Below are 5,770 nucleotides of genomic sequence, written 5' to 3'. Positions count from 1 at the left end.
ATGCAGTGGTGGGTTCACTGAACAGGTATGCAGTGGTGGGTTCACTGAACAGGTATGCAGTGGTGGGTTTACTGAACAGGTATGCAGTGGTGGGTTCACAGAACAGATATGCAGTGGTGGGTTCACAGAACAGGTATGCAGTGGCAGGTTCACTGAACAGGTATGCAGTGGGCTCACTGAACAGAACAGGTATGCAGCCAGGAACAAGCTAAGCCTAACTAATCTTTCCCTATGAGAGACAGTCTGCAGCAGCTCGCCCTACTCTCACTAATGCAGGCACACGAGTGACCGTAATGGCCGCCGCTGCCTGCCTTATATAAGGGGGGTGGGGCTCCAGGGGCTAGTGTAGCCTAATTGGCTACACTGGGCCTGCTGACTGTTGACCCTCCATGGTGCATTATCGGCGAACCCGAACTTCCGCAAAGGTTCGCCTGCGGGACGCGAACGCGAACCACTGAAGTTCGCATGGAACCGTTCGCAGGCGAACCGTTCGGCCCAACTCTATTTTCCAGCCCATACGGTCGCCGGGCTGTGGTAGCTCACTGATAGAACAACAGTGACTGTCCAGCTGATCAAATTTGGTCTGTCCACAAAGAAGCAACGACCTTATCTTCTTGTATGTAGGTAGGAGTCCCAGTATAGGTAGGTAGGCATAGGTAGGAGACCCAGTATAGGTAGGTAGGTAGGTGTCCCCGTATAGGTAAGTAGGTGCCCCAGTAGTTAGGTAGGCATAGGTAGGTGTCCCAGTATAGTTAGTTAGGCAGGGCCTGGCTGGCACAGTAATAACAATTACCAAGGTCCAGCTGCAACAGATAGGCTGTATAATGTCAGTGAGCAACACACACAAAAAAAACACATCTGGAAAACATTAGCTCTCAAAAGAGCTGTTGAGGGGTGCTATTTTAGCAATAACAATCAGCCAGGAGCAAGCCAAGACCAAGAGCCTAACTAATCTTTCCCTAGGAGAACAAGTCTGCAGCAGCTGTCCCTAGTCTGTCTCTAGCAGGCACACGAGTGAGTGTAATGGCCGGCAAGCCTGCCTTATATAGGGGGGGGGGGGGGCTCCAGGGCTTAGTGTAGCCTGAATGGCTACAATGTGCCTGCTGACTGTGATGCAGAGGGTCAAAGTTGACCCTCATAGTGCATTATGGGGTGAATCGAACTTCCGCAAAAGTTCGCCTGGTCCAGGCGAACGCGAACCACCGAAGTTCGCTGGCGAACCGTTCAGCCCATCTCTACTACACAATCAATCACAGCCTCGCACTCACTGCTGATGCCACCACTGACTTGGGCTGAGAGAAGTTATGAGAGAAGTTACAAAAGTTCAAGCGATTGTCATAATGCCCTGGGCAGAGGCTATATAAGGAGCAGCAGGCACAGGGCAATGCCTGCCAGTCTGCTGGCAGCTCTCCAGGGAGCAAGAGCTGCTGCCGCTGCAGGGGACAAAGTGCAACCATGAAGAAAAGTGGTCATGGAGTTTTGCCGTGGCAACTGTAGAGTGCAAGTAAAGTAAGAACGCCACGTGCAGCCAATGCAGTTAAAGTAGATTTTTTTTTTTCTGTTCTCTGTTTCTTATAGCCAAGAGAATACGGACTCAATAAATGACACAGATGCACAAAGAAACAGACACAACTTGAAACAATGTTTTTATTGTGGATTTCAACTGTATCCTGCACCCAGCAGGAGCAGCACAGACATAGAGCGCACAGCAGGGGGGACAAAACAGCACTTGCTACTGGCAAAATTCACTTTGCAGAAGGACACTTGATTTCTCCACTTGATTTCACTCCACTTTGTTAGTCAGCTGGGTATTGGAGTAGTTTTGATCTGTTTTTTTGACACCAGTAAGAGAGAGTTCTGCACCGGTCCTGGAGGTACTGCAATACCAGGTCGATGCGCGGAGTGGACAGAGCAAGCTCTTCTTCCATCTCCCTGTTCCAAAAATCCATTTAATATAAGGTCCCCAGATAGGGTACGTATCAGATATTAAACTAAGAACAGATTTTTTTTTTCTTTTTCCTCTCAGAAAACTTTAACCCTCAAATCTTACATCTAAATGACAAATCTCCAGATCATTGAGGTGAAATCATCACAGTAGAAAATAATCTTAAATCTTCGATATTTTATTCCACTCTTGTTTACCAAATACATTCTGCTTCTTTTACACCACATTTCACAGTATCTCTCCAAAAATATAAATACATATCTTTTAAAAAAGGACTAAATCTAAGACAATCTTTCACATTATTTATTACTTTTTCTTTCCTACCCTATAGCCATTTTCACAGAATTTATTGCTAACCATAATGCTCTAAACTGCTAATTTTTATAGTATCTCCATAAATAACTACATTCATAATCTATATAATCTAGTGTTTTAATTATTTAAACAGTAAAACTATACGCCTCCATACCCTCTGTTCAAAATTACAATCCCAAAATACATGCATAGGTGTTTCTTCTCTCTAACAATTCTCTCTTGGACATTTTGCATTCCTTACTAAACCTCTTCTGTATTGAAATTGTCTTATTACCAAACATAAGAAAAAGGGTAAAGGTACCCTTCCACCAGGGTGGATGACAATGATTATAGAGAACAGAGGGGCCAGTAAGTGTAAAACCAATAGTTAAAAACACAAAAAAATGGGGTAAGTGGTGGACTTACATCTCCATAGAAGAATTGACAGATGTCAATCTCGATAGTATTCATTTATTGACTCAACTACAAACAAAAAATACAAATAAACTACTAACATTTGTTTTTTTTTAATTTGCTTCAAATCTTGTTGCCTGATGAAATGGGCAGTGGACCCGTGAAATGTGTTGCAAACCCATTTTTGTTGGTATTTGGGTTAATAAACAAATATTATCGAGATTTACATCTGTGGGTTCTATGGGGAGGTGAGTTCACCACTACCCCCCATTTTTGGTTTTTAACTATTTGTTTCACACTTACTGGAACCTCTGTTCTCTATAAACTTTCATTTAATGATTTTTAACATTTTCCTAAGATCAATTTAATATATCTAAGGGAACTTCTTTTAAATTAAATTTCTCTTCAGAATCAGAAAAAAAATATCAATCCATTTATATTTTGTTAGAAAATAAAACCCAGTTGATTTTTTTTCTTTAATAAAATTCAGTTTACTTTTCTTAACACACATATGCTATATACAATATACAAAATGTCTAATGTTAAATTATTTTCCCCTTTATTTTTTTGATTTATAAAAAACACAATTTATAATTTTCATAATAAAGCTGAGATAGTAAAAAATCATTGCTATATAAATTAAAATTATTAAAATTACTTGGTTTATGATGATTGATTTATAAAGTGCCAACATATTCTGTGGCGCTGTACAAAGTAAGAATACAAACATGGGGTGCATAATGAAAAACACAATGATAATCATCAAATATGGACACTGGTACAAAATACAGAAATGGTGAGTACAATGACAAATGTAACATGGTGACTAAAATGTATAACAGAGTACAAGTTAGACTGTCTCCTGAGCCCCCAATTTAGTGCTTCTTGTTACAGTACCACCTATTATAGTGTGCTCTATTATACTTCCCCCACGATGGGGGAAAAATGCCAGGGAACCCCTGCAGAGTACTCAAGGAACCCTGGTTGAGAAAATCTGATCTAAAGGAATGGGGTGAAACCAAATTATAAATGATCCTTTGTTTGACTTTAGTACATTTTCAGATGTGGCAGGTATCAATTTATAAATAAGCACACAGCGCACCAAACTTTGTCTTTGGTATTTACAGTATATCTTCCATACTATAAAAAATTTCAATCTATTAACAAGAAGAGCACCGGTATTCTATCCAGCCCAAAACTTCCACTTTGCTGTCCTGCGCTTACAGATCGGAGACATTTCGCAGTGCAGTCCACATCTTCCCCATGTATGACTCTGGTTTCTTTCTCTCTAACAGCAATTTCCGAAAGTCTATCTTTTTTCTAACTCTTTCCAACGACTCCCAATTTTTCACATTACCACAAGTTTTTGAGAACCCCCCCCCCCCCAATTATTTTCTCATGCTCTTTATATTATTGACCCAAATAAAAATTCCCAATAGTAAAAACTGATTTATCTAAATTAACTTTAAAATTTGAAACCTTACAAAATTCTTCCACTTCACACTTTTATAATCCTTTAATAGTTATGTAATATTATCCATATATGCTGTTACTTTAACTTTATTATTCTCACTCCCTGGAATAAAAAAATAGAAAATAAAAAAATTATCCTTTCTAATATTGTACAATAGAGGTTCAATAGCACATATAAAAAGAATAGGTAAAGGTTTTGTTTTACTCAACTTAAAATTGTCACTTTTTCACTTAAGACCCATTCACTGAAATTTTACTAAAACAATTTAAATATAAACTTTTTATCTGATTAATAATGCAGGTAATCCCATTTTCTTTAAAACCTGAAAAAAACCGAGACACTCTATTGAATGCTTTTCCCAAAATCTAGAGACGCTATTGCCATTCTTTGCTTTCTTTTACATCCCAAATGATATTTCTTAATAAAATCAGCAAATCTGTAATTGATTAACCAGGGACAGGACTTGTTTGATCCACATCTATTATTGCACTTATCAGTTATTTTATCCTACAGGCAATCAGTTTAGTATATTTTATAATCTGTATTCAACAAAGGAATAGGTCTCCAATTTTTAATTTCTTCCTTATTCCCTTTTTATATATTAATTTAATTACCCCCCCCCCCCCCTTTCCATGAATCTGGTATCATAAACTCTTTAGAAATACAACTAGTACTTCTTACAAAATCATCTTTTAGAACATCCCAAAAATTCTTATAAAATTATATTGATAAACCATCTACACCTGGAGTCTTCAATTTTTTTTTAGTTTTAAAAACTACCGTATATACTCGCATATAAGCCGACCCGCATATAAGCCGACCCCCTAACTTTTCCCTGAAAAAACTGGGAAAAATGATTGACCCCCATATAAGCCGGGGGTAGGAAATACTGGATTGGTGCAGCCCCCCAGTGTGTCCCAGTATAGCTAGTATAGTGCCCAGTATAGGTAGGTAGTGTCCAGTATAGCTAGTATAGTGCCCAGTATAGCTAGTAAAGTGCCCAGTATAGCCAGTATAGCGCCCAGTATGGGTAGGTAGTGCCTCAGTTTAGCTAGTATAGTGCCCAGTTTAGCTAGTATAGTGCCCCAGTATGGCTAGTAAAGTGCCCAGTTTAGCCAGTATAGTGCCCAGTTTAGCTAGTATAGTGCCCAGTTTAGCCAGTATAGTGCCCAGTTTAGCTAGTATAGTGCCCAGTTTAGCTAGTATAGTGCCCAGTTTAGCTAGTATAGTGCCCAGTTTAGCCAATATAGTGCCCAGTTTAGCCAGTATAGTGCCCAGTTTAGCCAGTATAGTGCCCAGTTTAGCTAGTATAGTGCCCAGTTTAGCTAGTATAGTGCCCAGTTTAGCTAGTATAGTGCCCAGTTTAGCCAATATAGTGCCCAGTTTAGCCAGTATAGTGCCCAGTTTAGCCAGTATAGTGCCCAGTTTAGCTAGTATAGTGCCCAGTTTAGCCAGTATAGTGCCCAGTTTAGCTAGTTTAGTGCCCAGTTTAGCCAGTATAGTGCCCAGTTTAGCCAGTATAGTGCCCAGCATAGGTAGGTAGTACTCCCGGCTCCCCCCCCCCTCCCCGCCGCTGCTATTACCTGCAGGCAGCGGCCGCTTCCTAATCCGCGTTCCTCTTCTTAAACTTTTCAGCGTGTATC

At 39.8% G+C, this 5,770-nt stretch overlaps 1 non-coding gene across 1 annotated transcript; it reads right to left on the bottom strand.

Moving 5' to 3' along the window:
- Window positions 1-1,852: 1,852 nt before the first annotated feature.
- On the bottom strand, window positions 1,853-2,034 carry LOC137505776 (U2 spliceosomal RNA). The gene has a single exon (XR_011020351.1). It is a non-coding gene; the product is annotated as a U2 spliceosomal RNA (small nuclear RNA).
- Between the last annotated feature and the right edge of the window lie 3,736 nt (window positions 2,035-5,770).

This window comes from Hyperolius riggenbachi, chromosome 4 (genome assembly GCF_040937935.1).
Source record: "Hyperolius riggenbachi isolate aHypRig1 chromosome 4, aHypRig1.pri, whole genome shotgun sequence".
Taxonomy (NCBI): Eukaryota; Metazoa; Chordata; class Amphibia; order Anura; family Hyperoliidae; genus Hyperolius; species Hyperolius riggenbachi.
Note: the sequence above shows the minus strand (reverse complement) of the source record. Positions and strands in the feature narration are given on the sequence as shown.